Source organism: Rhinopithecus roxellana, chromosome 4, assembly GCF_007565055.1.
Source record: "Rhinopithecus roxellana isolate Shanxi Qingling chromosome 4, ASM756505v1, whole genome shotgun sequence".
Lineage (NCBI taxonomy): Eukaryota > Metazoa > Chordata > Mammalia > Primates > Cercopithecidae > Rhinopithecus > Rhinopithecus roxellana.
This window is the reverse complement of record NC_044552.1, coordinates 79083085-79103224: the sequence shown is the minus strand read 5'-3', so window position 1 is coordinate 79103224 and position 20140 is coordinate 79083085.

Sequence of the window (20140 nt, the reverse complement as noted above, 5' to 3'; positions counted from 1 at the left end):
TATTTGACTTTTGACTAAATAATAGTTTCTAAACATTTTTTTTTACTCCTGTATTCAGCCCCTTTTCCAATCTATTGTCGTTAGCCATGTTTTATAAACGACATAATTTTTCTCCGCTAAAATCCTTCAATTGCTTCCCAGTGCCAATGAAATTAAACTAATATTTATCATTCTTTCAATATGCTCTGATATTCAGGCTCATATTTTGCGATTAATATTTTACTTGAGTCAAACTGAACTATTTACCCTCCTTTGAATATATCCCTTGCCTTTTAGCCTCTGGGCCTTTGCTCTCATCCTTATCTTTCTCTGTAATTTCATCTCATTCATCTTACCTGTGGAAATTCAGCTGCATTCTGATTGTAACATTCTCTTCTCTTTAGCCAGAAATGATCTTATTCTTTTCTGAACACAATTATACTGTGTTCTATTTCTTTCATAGCTGACATCCTCAGACAGTACCACCGAATTAAATATTAAATATCCCAAATTCCCCATAACCGCTCCACATACACATAAATGTATTAGAAGAAAGATTATTAATAGTTCTATATACTTAGTATCTTTCTTAGTAGACAGTGTTTTCCAATAGATAAATTTCAAAAATAAGCATAAGACCTACTGCTTAATGAAAGTGGAGATATAGATTAGAGATAGACATAGAGATGTAGGCATTAGAGGTAGAGATAGATATAAATTTGCCAGTTAACTAATATTAATCCCTATAAGCACATTCTTTTTTTTCTTTTTTTTTTTTTTTTTGAGATGGAGTCTCGCTCTGTTGCCCAGGCTGGAGTGCAATGGCATGGTCTCAGCTCACTGCAACCTCTGCCTCCTGGGTTCAAGCAATTGTCCTGCCTCAGCCACCCAAGTAGCTGGAATTACAGGCACCCACCACCACGCCTGGGAAATTTTTTTTATTTTTAGTAGAGATGGGGTTTCACCATGTTGACCAGGCTGGTCTCAAACTGCTGACCTCACGATCTGCCTGCCTCAGCCTCCCAAAGTGCTGGGATTACAGGCATGAGTCACCATGCCTGGCCTATAAACACATCCTTTTAAATAAATATAAGGTCTTGCAGTGATCGGTTTCTGAGAGCCCAGGTTTTAGATGGTCTCCTGGACAGGGTATTCATTATAAGTTATTTAAGTGGAAAGTTATTTTACAGATATTTTATTCAATCCATTTATTTTATAGATTAAAAAACAGATGCCCAGAAGTATTGAGGGACGTTTTGTCTGCTTCTCTATGTTTCTGCTCAGTTAAGCATTTCCATTTGTATTGTGCCTAGATCTTTTTAGGATAGGACCTGTTAATTAGGTATTTAGGACTTCTTTCTCAAATTAGAATGTTCTCTAATTTGGCAGATGGACAGCAAATTGTTTCCTCTACTTTTCAGCTACCACTAAACAAACTATTTTTCTGATTTTCTCTCTGCTCCAGGGAGAAAATCAGAAAATCCCTTCCCTTCAGCTATCAGTAAGTCAGTCTGGGAAAGTTTTAGCTATTTTTCTTGAAATGATTCTCAATCTACACATTAATTTTTAACTGATAACAAATGATATGATTCCTTATAAGTGGCTATGACTGGCTTAGTCTCCTCTAATTGAAAGGAATAATATGGAACAAAGCTAGGATTTTTGTAGGGTAGATCTAGAAGGAAATGAATTCATGTGGCACAGAGTCCTCTCTTGTAGGAGGTGGCAGTCCCAAGGTAAGCATTGCCTAGATTTTTAGGAGGGAAAGATTTTCAAGATGAGCTAAAGTCTTTGAGGAGAAGTCCCTCTACTGTTTGAATATATATCCACTATGAAATTTCATGTTGAAATTTAATTGCCATTGTAACAATATTAAAAGAGTGGACTTCTAACGGGTGATTAAGTCATGAGGGCTCCACCCTCATGGATGGAATTAAAGCTGTTATGAAAAGGCAAGTTCTGCCCCCTCTTGCCCTCTCCCTTTTTGCTCTTCAGCTTTCCACCATGTGATGACAAGGCAAGAAGGCCCTTACCAGAGGCCAGCACCTTGATAATGGACTTCCTAGCCTCTAAAACTATGAGCCAATAACTTTCTGCTTATTATAAGTTACTCAGTCTGTGGTATTCTGCTATAGAAGTACAAAATAGACTAAGAAGCCCCTAATTGAAAGGAACTGGAAGGAACTAGGAGAAAGTCAGGACTCAGGTGCAGTGGAGCACAGCGGGGAGGGTGATGCTCCACAGAAATCTGGCTTTGGCTAGTCAAGAAAAAACAAAATCTGTGTTATAAGAACCTGAAAGAAAGAAAATAAATAACAGCTAGTAATGTCAGTTGAACAGAATCAGCAGAATAGATGATAATATAAATTAGAACATTAAGAATGGAATCAGCCACATTTTTCTAGGTCTATTTGTCAGTGGGGTTGGGACACAAAATGTTTCTCTTTATCTAGCTATCCAGAAACTAATCCAAAAGAGTGGACATCTGAGTTGGGGCTGGAATAGGAAGAGTCCAACAGAAATCACACGCACTGTCTAAACTCCATTGGTAAGTAATTGTAAACTCCATTTGTAACAAATCACAGATAATAACTTGAAAATGATTAATAAATAAGATATTGCCACACAAGCTCTTAAAATATATGATTAAAACAACCAATTCAATAAGTGAGAATATATGTTTAGACATTTGAAATTCTAAAAGTCAAAATCAAAATGTAAAAATTAGTTATTATATTACTTGTAATATTACTGTGTACTCTGTTATATTCTATATTTAGTCATGATTATGTTTTAATAACATAACTTTATTGGATAATATAATTTCTATTTGTAGATTGTTTAGTATAATTTATTAGCTCATAATTATGTGATATATAATTTATATATTTATAATGTATTGGTTAATATATTTTCAATTTGTAAGATATTACTTGTAATATCACTGTATACTCTGTTATGCTCTACATTTAGTCTTGACTATATGTTTTAATAATATAACTTTATTGGTTAATGTAATTTGAATTATATTTGTAAAGAAAATATTTCTCTAATGGGGTCCACAAAAAGTCCTGTATGAAAAGCTGGCCTGGGGATAGCTAAGAAAATATCTGGGACAACTAGTTTATGGTAACTGAAAAACTAAAGAATTGTAGTAAAAATAGTAGTTTATTATTTAGGAGTTTATTATTTATATCTACTTCTCTACCAGGAACGCTGCCTCCCAAATACTACTCACTTACTAAATATTTTCAATTAATTGAATTATACATTCTGTCTTATTGTATTAGAATATTTGTTTTATTATAGGACTTGTGGATCAGACATGAGTTTGAATCCCAAATGCACCTCTTAACATCTATATGTCACTGGAGATATTAGCTAAGTTTCCTAATGCTAAAGTTTCTCATCTAAACATGAAAATTACTAAGACTTACTTTATTTAGTTGTTTTGAGGATTTAATAGCATAAAATATGTCATTGTTAACTTACTTTCTGACATGGAATCCCGTAACATTATTCTGTTTGAATTGGCAAAATTAAATGATGAAAACAAAAACGTCTATTTATCATTACAATCAACAGTTTCCCAACACATTTACCTAACACATATTTTATTGTGACGCTATATGGAACTGCAAAATCCTAAGCTACTTTTTACTGTTTGTGTGGTAATTTTCTCTAAAACCTTTCCTGGGTTTCAAAACAAAAGGGCTTTTCTGACTGGACACCCTCATCAAGGGAAAAGATTGAATGTCTCATCAGGCAGTACGCCCCTGACTGTTTTAAGTACAAGTCCTCCTGCAGAACTCAGTTTTGCTCACTGAACCACAAAATTAAAGTATCATGGAAGAAATCCAGAATAGCAACAATGCCAAAATATGTATCACGTAATACCGAATAGCTTCAAAATTTCTGTATTTACAAAAAGGTTTAACAGATGAAATAAATGAAAGTTTTATGGTCTAAGAAAGGAAACACAATTTCAGTTAACTAGCACTTTTCTACTATTCTAAGCCTTTTAGTAAGTGCAGAGGGAATTTGCACTTACTGACGTATATCAGTGAAAAGATAATTTGTCTTTGAATACAGTACTTTTATCCCATTAATTTCTACCACTACAGTGGGAGATAAGATGTAAGCCAATGACTAACTGAAAACTAAGGTCCAAAAGAGAAAGAAACAAAAGAATAGCTTATGTCACATTATATAATATATATGCTAAAATAATTTTATATAACCATTTATTACAATCAGTGTCAATTTATATGCACTTAATTGTGCTTGATTTGTCTTCATGGTTACTACAAATCAGTCCCTTTAAAAGTAACATTTTATTATTTTTTCATAAAGAACAGAAAACGTGATCTAGAGCAGATACAATAATGATAAAAAAAGGTTGAAAGGTTAAAAGTATAAGTAAAGCTAACTTTAAGAACTTGAATTACTTAATGGTACAATGTACATTATTTGGGTGATGGTTAGGCCAAAAGCCCAAACTTCACCTTTACGTGATATGCACATACGTAAAAGCTACACTTGTATCCAGCACTATATACTAGATATACTGCATATTTATTTCTTTTTTTTTTTTTTTTTTTTTTTTTTTTTTTTTTTTTTTTTTGAGACGGAGTCTCGCTCTGTCGCCCGGGCTGGAGTGCAGTGGCCGGATCTCAGCTCACTGCAAGCTCCGCCTCCCTAGGTTCACGCCATTCTCCTGCCTCAGCCTCCCGAGTAGCTGGGACTACAGGCGCCCGCCATCTCGCCCGGCTAGTTTTTTTGTATTTTTTTTAGTAGAGACGGGGTTTCACAGTGTTAGCCAGGATGGTCTCGATCTCCTGACCTCGTGATCCGCCCGTCTCGGCCTCCCAAAGTGCTGGGATTACAGGCTTGAGCCACCGCGCCCGGCCTGCATATTTATTTCTTAAAACTATAGCAGTTCCTCTTAGATATTCTAGATATGATGCTAAAGAACAAAACTGATGTTTTTTGGAAAACAATAATGACTAAGGAGAAAATGTCTAGAATACTAATTTGAACAAATGATATTTTGAAATCCAAAGAAAATTTCACTAAAGATAAATAAGTACTGAGTAAATTACTAATCAGGAAGATTGGTAGGTAAACTTTTTAAATTTTATTATAAAATATTCAGATACATAAAAAGCAAAATATAACGCAAGGGTACACATATGCACTACCCATGTTAAGAAATAAAACATGACCAACTCAGTTTAAACCCACTGTATATGTTGCCAAATGTATTTTATCCTCTTCTACACACAGGGAACCACTATCATTAATGTAATATTTGTCATTTTCTTGAATTTGTTTATTTTACATACATATACCTACACACAATTATATTTTCTCTTTCCACATTATTTGGCTTACTCTGTCTTTTTTCTAACTTTGGGGAGAACTTAGCTCATTAATTTTCAGTTTTTCTTCTTTCCTTACAGAAACATTTAAAGCAATATATTTTTATCTAGTTATTACGTTAGATACTTTTCTAAAGTTTTGTTATCAGTGACAGTTATTTACTGTCATGGAGTCCCAAATATGTTCCCTTTTCTGTTACATTTTATTTGATATTATTTAGAAGGTATTTATTTTACATTTTCTTCTAAAATAATTCCTAGCTTTATCGCATTGTAGTATAACACTAGATTGTATTAAACCAAATCTTTGAAATTTTTGTGACCCTGTTTATGGCCCAGTACGTGGTCAGCTTTTGTAAATGTTCCATGAATGCATGTGAAAAATGTGGCCAATTATTTCTAACAAAAAGTATCAATATCTGTAAACAGTTACTTCTGTTTAAGATAGTTTGCAGTACCTTGGAATTGTACTTTTTAAAATTCTATTGAAGTACACTGGAAAGCACTTATGAGATAAATGTGCAAAGCTATTCATAGCAGTCTGCTTGAAAGAAAATTAATGCCAGCCAAGAGAAAAGGAGGGAAAAGAAGGGCAAAGGCAAAGAAAGGAAAGGAAAGGAAAAGGTCTGAGTGTTCACTATACAGTACCTACATCAGCAGTGTGGACGTTGTAGTGGTTTAAGAGGAATTTTCCACCTATTAGTTTATTTAGTATTACATTGTTCACTTCCATGTTACTTCAACAAAACATATGGAGTAAGGGAAAGGAATTGAGTGGTGGAATTATGGAACAAAAATTATGCACCATAATTTCCATTCATATATCTTTTCTTGCAACAATGATGTGCTAGTTTGTTCAACAAAGAATATGAAAAGCCATTTCTGTAATCCAGAATAGAAAATTGAGCTTCTGCATAACACCAATAACATGGGGATGGTCATTTGCAGAGGGATTCTATAAATAAGTAGGAGAAGGAATCAATGAGTCATGGTAGCTGATTCTATCTATGGAAACAATAAGTTTAGGAAAAAATTAGGAAAGGTGCTCAAGTTATAGAGATGGACAATAAGGTGAATTGTGCTACCATTTACTCAGCTAAGTAAAACAAGAAGAAGGAAAGGCATTTAGGGGAAGGAAAGACATTTAGGGGAAGGAAAGTGGCTGCGAGTGCTGTTTACCCACAGTGTTTAGGTGAAAAGTTTGGTAGATAACTGACTGTGAGTGTCACAATATATGTATATACTTGTGCATAAATCTTTGCTTATTTCATAGTTGAAATAATAGAATTAAATGACATTTTTGGTATAAAAGTTTAAACTTAAAATATGTGAACACTTTGCTCTTCTACTGTCAACAGTTTCAGTTCTGATGTTAGTTATTGTTGAAATCGTTGACATTATCAGCAGTTATGCCAGCTTCAGGGTCTGTGCATCCCAAGATACTTAATTTTCATTAAATCATTAACACTTCCAGATTACATTAGAAATAAGCCAAGCGATGGTTGGCAGGGAAGAGGGCCACACAAAGGGTTTAGTTACTAATATACCAGATTTGTAAGCCGACATGATTTTCTAAACAGCTTTATTGAGGTGCCCCTGATATAGAATAAACAGCACATATTCCCAAATGGACAACTTGATGAGTTTTGACAAATGTATACCTCATGAAATTATTACCACAATTAAGATAAGGAACATATGTATTACCCTCAAAATTTCTTCATGCTCTTTGAAATTCCTATTTCTGATCTTCCCTACACACATGCCCTCTATCCTCTGTCCCTAGGCAATATGTGATACACTTCCCGCCATCATAAAGTTGTCTTTACTTTCCAGAAATTTAAAAAGTGGAATCATGCAATATATGCTCATTTCTGTTTGTCTTTAAGCAAAAATTATATTGAGCTTCGTCCATATTTTTAAGTGCTTCAACAATTTTTTACTGCTGAGTAGTATTTCATTGTGTTGATATATCACAATTTGTCTAACCCTTCACCTGGATTTATTTGGGTTATTTCCAGTTGTTGTTCATTACAAACAAAGCAGTTATGAACGTTCCTTGAGAAGTCTTTGTATAAACATGTGCTTTCATTTCTCCTGGGTAAATATTTAGAGGAGTGAAATGGCTGATTCATTTTGTAGAGGTATGTTTTTCCCTTAAAAAAGTATTGTTGAACTCTTTTCATAAAGGTATACAATTTGTATTATGAACATAAGTATATGAGAATTCTACTTAGTTTACATCCTTGCCAATAGTTGGTATGGTCAGTCTTTTAACATTTTTAACACTCTGATATTTCACTGTTGGTTTCATTTGTAGTTTCCCAATAAATAGTGATGTTGACTAGGTTTTATCATGTGTTTATCTGCTATCTGCATATCTTCTTTCTGAAGTGTCTGTAAAATATTTTTGCCTATATTTAATTTGGCTGTCTGTTCTTCATATATTCTATATGCAAGTCTTTTTTTAATCAAATATGTGACTTGCAAATGTGGCCTGACTTTTCATCCTCTTAATAGTGTCTTGAAGTACAGAAGTTCTTACTTTTCCTGAAACCAATTTCAATATTTTATTTTATGATCATGCTTTCAATGTTGTTTCTAAGAAATCTTTGCCTAACCAAAGGACACAGATTATCTCCTATATTTTATTCTAGAAATGTTTGTTTTAGGTGACACGTTTAGGTCTATGATCCAGTTTTTAGTAAATTACTGGATGCAGCACAAGATATTTATACAAGTTCATTGTTTTACATGGGAATATTTAGTTGTTTCAGCACATGAGTAGAAAATGCTAACCTTTCTCCACCAAATTGCATTATATGGCCTTTATTTTTACTTTAAAAGGGCAACTATGCATGAGGATATATGACACTATCTATTATAAAACTTTTCATGTGGTAAAAATGACTTATAAGAGCACGAATTGCCTTAAAACAGGGAACAAATGAAAAAGAATGACCTGAAGTCCTCAAATGGATTAATATTGAGTCACAGTTGAGAATCTCCTACCTGTTAATCCTTATGGTAAGACAAATATTCTCTGTCTGAAATGTAATAAATTAACTTTCTGGAGGCAGGAATCTAATTAGATAGTCCCATCTTATCCCAGAGGTTCTGTGATTCTAGAAAGATCTGGGAGTGAATGCCCCTTTCCACCCGCAGTTAGCATCTATCAGTAGAATTTAGGATACCGTGTTTTGTCACACTCAACTTGAGGAATCATTATATCTTCAAAATTAAATTCATTAAGATTGATAGTTGAGAAAAAGATTATTATTTGCATTTTGGCATCTATATATTGCAAATCAAATGTGATATGTTGGAAAGAAATAGAGCCCAAATACCAAGAGAGGTAAAGATTGTTTTGACACTAATTAGTGTTGTCAGAGTGAAAGCTTACCCACATGTGATTCCTGTTAGAATTGAGGTTTATTAATCACTTTTGTTTAATGAGACCCTTCTGAGATATGCTGCCATGAGTTAAATAAATATTATGTAAACATTTTTAAAATAATAATTTCATCCACAATTGAGCTCAATTCACCTTTCAGGGATATACGAACAATCTAAAGGCGTGATCAGAATTCTCAGGATTAAGTAGAAGCAATTCTACTCTTTTCTGTGTTAGCTATCAAGAGAATCCCCGCTGTGATTCTCCAGGGATTTGCTACCATCTTTATTGTCTGAAAAAGAATTTGATATGTCAGATTCTCTATTCTGTTCATATTTTAATATCTGAAGTCTATGCTCATGATCCAGACATTTACAGTAATTACAATCTAGCTATCTACTTCTAAAATGCAAATGTCTCTGAGTAGATAAAATTAAGCTCCACACACATCTTAAAGAATGTGTTCTTAAACTCAAATTTACAGCCCCTATCTCCCAGAAGCCCCTAAAAACATACCCTTGAAAAATACCAAATATTGTCTTTAGAATAGAGTGTCTAGGCCATAATCAGATATTTAAAAAGTCCCGTAAGTGAAGAGGCATTAAGAAACAACATAAGGTATAATTCTATTAGATGACATCCTGGTGACTTTATTCATTTAGTGCTATACTAAGAATTTCTCATGTTTTTACACTGTGCTCATAATATAAAACAAATTACAACATACTATTGCATAATATTGTATTCTTATTAGGTACCTATCATCTTTATTTTCATTTAGAAGCATTTGTTATTTTCCCATTGCAAATAATTTTTATGTGTATTTCATGTCTACATTTTGGTGCAATTTCTAAAAGTTGGCTAACTCTAAATAAACATTTTCTATAGCTCAGTTATAATTAAACTGTTTTAAATAAATCTTTATTCTAATAAAAAGAGAACGGTCCTACAGAATGCATATGTCTTTCCAGAATTCATTTTGATGAAACAGCTTTGCTGATGACCTGTCTGGACATTACTGGGGGCTGTCAGCCTGAACTTCAGGCACACTGCCAAGTAAGGACCTTACCTGACTTTAGAAGGCCAACTTGGCCAATTTAGCTCTATTTCAGGAGAAGTAGACATTAAAACCTATAGTCAGTGGAAAAAAGTGCTGCTATCGTACTGTCAAGTCAAGAGTGCTCTTAGGAGAGGATAGAGGCAGTTGCCTAGCAAGAGGATACTGCTTTCACTGTCCAGGTTCTGACGGGGGAAAAAAGTTTTTCGTGTAGGACTTAGGTCTCTGTTAAAAGTCAGTATCAAGCTCTGACTTAGATGCATTTTTAAAAGGCTTTCAATAATCCTATAGATATGAAAACTTACACCAGGTCATGCATCAAGATCCTGTGACCAAATCAGATCCAGTGCATGTGAAAATAACGAGGTAACATGTAACATGTGCTAAGTACTATGCAGTATGTCTGAGCTACACACATGACCAAAGCATGGCTTCTGTGTGCTAGAAGCACATCATTCAGCGGGGGAGAAAAGACACAGAAATAACACTGTAGGAAGACTACTATAATTTTAACTACTCTATGTGAAGAACTTGAAAAACAACTACAAAAAGTACAAATGAAAATGATTTTTAAATAGTATAAAATTGTTCTATTGTACTGCAATAGAATTTGAATTAACTGGTTGCTGAATAGCAGCAATAATCTGACTTTCTCCGTAAAAGGGACTTTAGTTCAAAGTCATCAATGAACATCTCCAAGACATGGGCTTTCCTTTTTTTGTAACTTTTAAGTTCAGGGTTAAGTGTGCAGATTTGTTACATAGGTAAACTTGTGTCATGGGGGTCTGTTGCACAAATTATTTCATAACCCAGGTGTTAAGCCTAGTACCCATTAGTTATTTTTCAGATCCTCTCCCTCCTTCTGCCCTCCACCCTCTGATAGGCCCTAGTGTGTCTTGTTCCCTCTATGTGTCCATGTGTTTTCATCATTTAGCTCCCACTTGTAAGTGAGAACATGTGGTACATAAACCAATAGAACAGAATAGAGAACCCAGAAATAAGACCGCACACCTACAACTACGTAATATTTGACAAAACTGACAAAAACAAGCAATGGGGAAAGGATTCCCTATTCATTAAATGGTGTATAGATAACTAGCTAGCCATATGCAGAAGATTAAAACCGGACCCCTTCCTTACACCATGACAGGGACTTTCATAGCAACAGCCTTCAGCCATCCAAATAAATATTATATCGACAGTGAAGCATACTTGTGAGTGGATCCTTCTCATGAGAAATCTGGGGATCCCTGTCAGACTAAATATACTAAAATGCCTATTCCTACTAGACTTTGTACATCCTAAAAGAACAATCTATGTTTTAGTTATGTTTATATACTATGTCACCTAGCAAAAGCACTGACAGTGTTAGTGTTCAGTAAACAGTCTCTGAATAGATGAATGACTGAAGGAATGTATGCATGGATTTCTTCCACATAGTATGAGGTTGCAGTGAACTGCCAAATGTTTAACTAAATTGGGTATTAGGGGATTTCTCTGTGTGTGTGTATGTGTTCCTTCATGTGTGTGTGTGTAGCTAACTAGAAAGACACGAGGACATTTTATTATGTTAAACTGTTAATGAGAATTGTATTTAATTAAAGAGTCCATGCAGGATCTTACAAGTATGCTTCACTATAAATTATCCTGTTATATTGAAAACCCTTGTATAAGTAAAAGGTTTTATTAAATGATAGTTACTCGTATGTACTTGGAATGCTATCAGTGGAGATAGTAATATGATTCAACTCATGTCATGTACACACATATACATCTACACACAGTAGCAAATCTATGAAAATAAGTTGACTTGGCTGTTACTTTTTTAATATAAAAAAAGTTCCAATCTTCGGATGAAAGCTGAATGGATATTTAGGCAGCTGTCTCACACTTAGGCTATACCAAAATTAGCTACAATAAAGATTCAAATTGGAAAATATTGACAGTGTACTAACTGAAATAAGTATTCTATTAGGTAACTTTCTCTTTGGATAATGTCATAATTTTTAAATCAATATAGCACACTGAATTTTAGTGAAAATAAACAAATATTTGGAAATTACATTTTGTTAGGGAATTTGAATATACAGTCATATGTCACTTAACAGGAATACTGTCTGAAGTATATCCTCTGGTGATTTTGTCATTGTGCGGACATTGTAGCATCAGAGCGCACTGACACAAAGCTAGAAGGTGTAGCCTACTACACACCCAGGCTAGAAGGTGTAGCCTATTGCTCCTAGGCTACAAACCTGTACAGCATGTCACTGTAATAAATACTACAGGCAATTGTAGCACAATGGTAAGTATTTGTGTATCTAAACATACAAAAGGTATAGTAAAAATAATGTTATAATTATCTCATGTAACCATTTAACATTGTTATGTGGTGCATGGCTATATTTGTAAGCAGTGTGCTTAAATTTATATACACTATTTTCAAGCAAATGTCGTGTTCTTAAATTGGAAAATCATATGTCAAATATTAGCATTTAGTACAATTTATTGTAATGGAAATTTTGACAGATCCTTCAGCTACTTAACCAAATAAGTGATAGTTCCTCTAGACTACTGCTTACCAAAGGGGCACATACATTATAGTAAACAAAATCATATGGAGTTCAGATGCTCATTCTTAGAAAGTTGACTGAATACAGTCTTGTCTTATCATACTTCAATATTCAACTATTCAGTTCCCTAGGAGAATATCATGAAGTTTAGACCTTCTGTGCATTTAAAATCATACTGAGATATGCTAAATTATATTGCATTAATCCTTTAATAACTTTCCTTCAAAAAGGTGGAGGGAAAGTAGTCTGCTGCCTCTTTGTATGGCTTAGTTTATATTTTAACAAACTATAGGTTGGTATGGTTCTCGTCATGAATATGCATATGTGGTACAAAGACATGATATTGACATAAATAATGTAACAATGCATTACTTCTTTTGAAAAACCCTCATTTGATTTCTGAAATTAAGCCATTAACTGGTTCCTTCTGGTAGCTAATATTCTAGAGTCTTTCTCTCTCTCTCTTTCTTTATCAAGCCACCACCAGGTGGGTGGCCTATATTTCTATGTTTTTTTCTTCTTTGGGAAGAGGAGAGAAGGATTCTGAGGTTGAGTGCTATGTTACTCTCAGAAACCCTGAATGGTTACACGCCTATTGGGACTCTACTTGCTTACCTTATAGAAATTGGTCAATTCTTAAAGATGAGTGATTTATTGACCTCTTTGCTTAATTTCCTACATTTCCTTTGTAGTTTTCAGGCATCTGGTGTTTCTCAACTAAAATTAAATATTGTAAAATGTGGCATACAATCGTTAAAATACAAAATAATTTTCTTTCTTCTTTTCTTCAAATATGATGTGAAAGTGGAGTCCTAGACCATAGGATACCAAATCATTTTCTGTAAATGCTTCACTGTTGTGTATATTAACAGTTGGATATCACATCCCATTCTGCCAACTTCTAGATGCTGAGGTAGGAAAGGAAGGAGGTGCTGAGATTGTAGTGGAGCACTCATCAGTGGGGTCAGGGCTCCTGCTGAGATGGCCACTGGGTCTCATGCTCTTGGGTACAGCTGGTGGCAAGTTCCTGCAATCAGAAGCCATCACTAGCAGAAAGACTCTACAGTCATTTTAATCAGTCTTCCGCAAAGCTGGCAGTAAATGTACTAAGTGGATACATTTTCCTGAAAATTGCCACTGTAGCTTTAGTGTTCTGCTTGAATTGAGGCAGCATGATATAATGTAGAATCAGAGAGGATAGAATCAAACATTCCACTGGTTCTCAGCCTGCATTTATTCTATAAAATTATTCTGTTTCCTGATCCAGGGAACAGCACTGTAAATTATTCACAAGGTAGATATGCAGAAGGCATATACACTATATCTAAAGTATTATTTAAATGGACCTTAGAATATTTATATAATAGTAAAGAGTTAAGAAATGAGGTATTTTCTGTTTCATTTAAGCTAAATATGCAAGGTTAATTCTATTAAACTCTTAGGGTTTTTTTTTTTTCAGCTATATGTGTATGTTATTTAAACTATCTAATGATTCTATAAGGCTTTAATAAAAACCAGCAGCCCTGTCTTCCTCGCTCCTCACCGCACTTCATAACAGCAAAGGTTTTCGTCTCTTAGCTAGTGAGCTAGGTACAGGATTCAAGCATTTGCCCCGTAACTCTAAAGCAACATGTTTATTCTGCTATGTCAAGATTTGTTACCATTTTCTATATTTTCTATTGACTTTCTATTATGGAAGATGGAGATGTACTTCTATGTTTCTGTTCTCCCTCACTTTTCCTCCATCCATCTGTCAAAGTACAATTTTGATTAAATCAGCATTCAATGTTTATTATTACTATTTTAACATCACTCAGAGATGAGCCATGATAAGTAGTAGAATTACATTTCCTGTCTTGTATGATGTTTTGTTCTTCCTGGGGTTCTTAATTACTTCAGTTTCCCCATTGTCCTAGTTTTTTTTATCTATCATTCATTTTCCTCCTTAAATGCAAATCTTTTTTCAACTCATTAAAAAATGAGTAATCTCTCAGCTTTTTTCAATATGGAAACTTGTTCCTTGCTCTACTGAAAACTTATAAAATATACAAAAGATAATAGGAATAATTTTGTGAGTACCCTTGTACCCACCCACTCTTCAGTTTAAGAAATAAACTATTACATGAAACGTGAAAGTCCTCATGTTCCTTTCCCTCATATACCCCCATCCACCCATATAACCTTTATCCAAAATTTAGTGTTCATTATTCCTATCTATTGTTTCTCACTTGTTGCATGTATATAAAATACTAAAGCAAAATATATTACAGTTTGGAATATTTTAAAATATTTTAGAAATATTACTACTGTATACTATACAAATTCTTTATCCCTCCTATTTTTTCACTTGATATTTTCATGTTTATAGGATTCGTTTATGTTGACACATGTAATTGTAAGTTACTGACTTCCACTGCTCTGTAGCATAACCATTATGCTGAACATGCATGACCAGTGATAGTAAACATAAAACAATTTCCCTTTGTCTTTTAATGTCAGTTGAAATCCTCTGTGTGGTTTATTGCTTCCAAAACCAGAAAGTGAAAAATTCTTATACATCCTATGATTAAATGGGTACTCTGAGAACTTTAACTCACAGAAACAGTCTCACTTCAGTTTAAAACATGTAGTCATGTATGATTTACACAGGTGCAAATTTGATTTAAAATCTAGGTTTCTTCTCCCTTTCAGCTTGCCTTCGTATGAAAAAGAAGCTTCTAGCCACCTAGAAAAGAGGATCTGGTACTTTTTAAGCTTTTGACTGTCCCTCTCTCTACTCTGTACTTTTCAAATACAAGGGAAAGTCCAAGAGTTTGCAAAGCTGCTCACCCCAACATATTTGAACAATCCAACCTCAGCCAGCAACTTCAACTTTTAGGCTTTATATGACCACAGTAATTCCTATTTGTTTGAGTTGCCATTAAATGACATTGTTGCTTGTTACTTCCAACCAATTATACTTCAAACGATGTGATAAACTCTTTTAATATTACTAGACCAAATTATCTGCATCTGTTGTGATAATCATGTGGGTTTTTTCTTTTTTCTATTTTAATCTGCTACTATGGTGAATTACCATTACGGTTTTCTTTTCTTTTTTTTTTTTTTTTTTATTATTATACTTTAAGTTCTAGGGTACATGTGCATAAGGTGCAGGTTTGTTACATATGTATACTTGTGCCATGTTGGTGTGCTGCACCCATCAACTCGTCAGCACCCATCAATTCATCATTTATATCATGTATAACTCCCAATGCAATCCCTCCCCCCTCACCCCTCCCCCCTCCCCATGATAGGCCCCAGTGTGTGATGTTCCCGTTCCCGAGTCCAAGTGATCTCATTGTTTAGTTCCCACCTATGACTGAGAACATGCAGTGTTTGGTTTTCAGTTCTTGTGACAGTTTGCTAAGAATGATGGTTTCCAGCTGCATCCGTGTCCCTACAAAGGACGCAAACTCATCCTTTTTTATGACTGTATAGTATTCCATGGTGCATATGTGCCACATTTTCTTAATCCAGTCTGTCACAGATGGACATTTGGGTTGATTCCAAGTCTTTGCTATTGTGAATAGTGCTGCAATAAACATACGTGTGCATGTGTCTTTGTAGTAGAATAATTTATAATCCTTCGGGTATATACCCAGTAGTGGGATGGCTGGGTCATATGGTACATCTAGTTCTAGATAGTTGAGGAATTGCCATACGTTTTCCATAATGGTTGAACTAGTTTACAATCCCACCAACAGTGTAAAAGTGTTCCTATTTCTCCACATCCTCTCCAACACCTGTTGTTTCCTGACTTTTTGATGATTGTCATTCTAACTGGTGTGAGATGGTATCTCACTGTGGTTTTGATTTGCATTTCTCTGACGGCCAGTGATGATGAGCATTTTTTCATGTGTCTGTTGGCTGTATGAATGTCTTCTTTTGAGAAATGTCTGTTCATATCCTTTGCCCACTTTTTGATGGGGTTGTTTGTTTTTTTCTTGTATATTTGTTTGAGGTCTTTGTAGATTCTGGATATTAGCCCTTTGTCAGATGAGTAGATTGCAAAAATTTTCTCCCATTCTGTAGGTTGCCTGTTCACTCTGATGGTAGTTTCTTTTGCTGTGCAGAAGCTCTTTAGTTTAATTAGATCCCATTTGTCAATTTTTGCTTTTGCTGCCATTGCTTTTGGTGTTTTAGACATGAAGTCCTTGCCCATGCCTATGTCCTGAATGGTACTACCTAGATTTTCTTCTAGGGTGTTTATGGTATTAGGTCTAACATTTAAGTCTCTAATCCATCTTGAATTAATCTTCGTATAAGGAGTAAGGAAAGGATTGGGTTTCATCTTTCTACTTATGGCTAGCCAATTTTCCCAGCACCATTTATTAAATAGGGAATCCTTTCCCCATTTCTTGTTTCTCTCAGGTTTGTCAAAGATCAGATGGCTGTAGATGTGTGGTATTATTTCTGAGGACTCTGTTCTGTTCCATTGGTCTATAGCTCTGTTTTGGTACCAGTACCATGCTGTTTTGGTTACTGTAGCTTTGTAGTATAGTGTGAAGTCAGGTAGGGTGACGCCTCCAGCTTTGTCCTTTTGACTTAGGATTGTCTTGGCAATGCGGACTCTTTTTTGATTCCACATGAACTTTAAAGAAGTTTTTTCCAATTCTGTGAAGAAACTCATTGGTAGCTTGATGGGGATGGCATTGAATCTATAAATAACCTTGGGCAGTGTGGCCATTTTCACGATATTGATTCTTCCTATCCATGAGCATGGTATGTTCTTCCATTTGTTTGTGTCCTCTTTGATTTCACTGAGCAGTGGTTTGTAGTTCTCCTTGAAGAGGTCCTTGACATCCCTTGTAAGTTGGATTCCTAGGTATTTTATTCTCTTTGAAGAAATTGTGAATGGAAGTTCATTCATGATTTGGCTCTCTGTTTGCCTGTTACTGGTGTATAAGAATGCTTGTGATTTTTGCACATTAATTTTGTATCCTGAGACTTTGCTGAAGTTGCTTATCAGCTTAAGGAGATTTTGGGCTGAGACAATGGGGTTTTCTAAGTATACAATCATGTCATCTGCAAACAGGGACAATTTTTCTTCTTTTCCTAACTGAATACCCTTTATTTCTTTCTCTTGCCTGATTGCCCTAGCCAGAACTTCCAACACTATGTTGAATAGGAGTGGTGAGAGAGGGCATCCCTGTCTTGTGCCAGTGTTCAAAGGGAATTTTTCCAGTTTTTGCACATTCAGTATGATATTGGCTGTGGGTTTGTCATAAATAGCTCTTATTATTTTGAGGTACATTCCATCAATACCGAATTTATTGAGCATTTTTAGCATGAAGGGCTGCTGAATTTTGTCAAAAGCCTTTTCTGCATCTATTGAGATAATCATGTGGTTCTTGTCTTTGGTTCTGTTTATATGCTGGATTACGTTTATTGATTTTCGAATGTTGAACCAGCCTTGCATCCCAGGGATGAAGCCCACTTGATCATGGTGGATAAGCTTTTTGATGTGCTGCTGAATCCGGTTTGCCAGTATTTTATTGAGGATATTTGCATCGATGTTCATCAGGGATATTGGTCTAAAATTCTCTTTTTTGTTCTGTCTCTGCCAGGCTTTGGTATCAGGATGATGTTGGCCTCATAAAAAGAGTTAGGGAGGATTCCCTCTTTTTCAATTGATTGGAATAGTTTCAGAAGGAATGGTACCAGCTCCTCATGTACCTCTGGTAGAATTCAGCTGTGAATCCATCTGGTCCTGGACTTTTTTTGTGGATAGGCTATTAATTATTGCCTCAATTTCAGAGCCTGCTATTGGTCTATTCAGGGATTCAACTTCTTCCTGGTTTAATCTTGGGAGAGAGTAAGTGTCCAGGAAATTATTCATTTCTTCTAGATTTTCCAGTTGATTTGCATAGAGGAGTTTATAGTATTCTCTGATGGTAGTTTGTATTTCTGTGGGGTTGGTGGTGATATCCCCTTTATCATTTTTTATTGCTTCTATTTGATTCCTCTCTCTTTTCTTCTTTATTAGTCTTGCCTTCTGCTAGCTTTTGAATGTGTTTGCTCTTGCCTCTCTAGTTCTTTTAATTGTGATGTTAGAGTGTCAATTTTAGATCTTTCCTGCTTTCTCTTGTGGGCATTTAGTGCTATACATTTCCCTCTACACACTGCTTTAAATGTGTCCCAGAGATTCTGGTATGTTGTATCTTTGTTCTCATTGGTTTCAAAGAACATCTTTATTTCTGCTTTCATTTCGTTATGTACCCAGTAGTCATTCAGGAGCAGGTTGTTCAGTTTCCATGTAGTTGAGCTGTTTTGATTGAGTTTCTTAGTCCTGAGTTCTAGTTTGCTTGCACTGTGGTCTGAGAGACAGTTTGTTATAATTTCTGTTCTTTTACATTTGCGGACGAGTGCTTTACTTCCAATTATGTGGTCAATTTTGGAATAAGTGTGTGTGGTGCGTTCTCTGTATTTCCTGAATTTGAATGTTGGCCTGCCCTACTAGGTTGGGGAAGTTCTCCTGGATGATATCCTGAAGAGTGTTTTCCAACTTGGTTCCATTTTCCCCCTCACTTTCAGGCACCCCAATCAGATGTAGATTTGGTCTTTTTACATAATCCAATACTTCTTGCAGGCTTTGTTAATTTCTTTTTCTTCTTTTTACTTTTGGTTTCTCTTCTCGCTTCATTTCATTCATGTGATCCTCAATCGCTGATACTCTTTCTTCCAGTTGATCGAGTCGGTTACTGAAGCTTGTGGATTTGTCATGTATTTCTCGTGTCATGGTTTTTATCTCTGTCATTTTGTTTATGACCTTCTCTGCATTAATTAGTCTAGCTGTCAATTCTTCCACTCTTTTTTCAAGATTTTTAGTTTCTTTGCACTGGGTACATAATTCCTCCTTTAGCTCTGAGAAGTTTGATGGACTGAAGCCTTCTTCTCTCATCTCATCAAAGTCATTCTCTGACCAGCTTTGATCTGTTGCTGGCAATGGGCTGCACTCCTTTGCAGGGGGTGATGCGCTCTTATTTTTTGAATTTCCAGCTTTTCTGCCCTGCTTTTTCCCCATCTTTGTGGTTTTATCTGTCTCTGGTCTTTGATGATGGTGACGTACTGATGGGGTTTTGGTATAGGTGTCCTTCCTGTTTGATAGTTTTCCTTCTAACAGTCAGGACCCTCAGCTGTAGGTCTGTTAGAGATTGCTTGAGGTCCATTCCAGACCCTGTTTCCCTGGGTATCAGCAGCAGAGTTTGCGGAAGATAGAATATTGCTGAACAGCGAGTGTACCTGTCTGATTCTTACTTTGGAAGCTTCCTCTCAGGGGTGTACTGCACCCTTTGAGGTGTGGGGTGTCAGACTGCCCCTGGTGGGGGATGTCTCCCAGTTAGGCTACTCAGGGGTCAGGGACCTGCTTGAGCAGGCAGTCTGTCTGTTCTCAGATCTCAACCTCCATGTTGGGAGATCCACTGCTCTCTTCAAAGCTGTCAGACAGAGTCGTTTGTGTCTGCAGAGGTTCTGGTGCTTTTTTGTTGTTGTTTTTTATCTGTGCCCTGTCCCCAGAGGTGGAGTCTACAGAGACAGGCAGGTTTCCTTGAGCTGCTGTGAGCTCCACCCAGTTCGAGCTTCTAACGGCTTTGTTTACCTACTTAAGCCTCAGCAATGGCGGGCGCCTCTCCCCCAGCCTCGCTGCTGCCTTGCGGTTAGATCGCAGACTGCTGTGTTAGCAATGAGGGAGGTTCCATGGGCGTGGGACCCTCCCGGC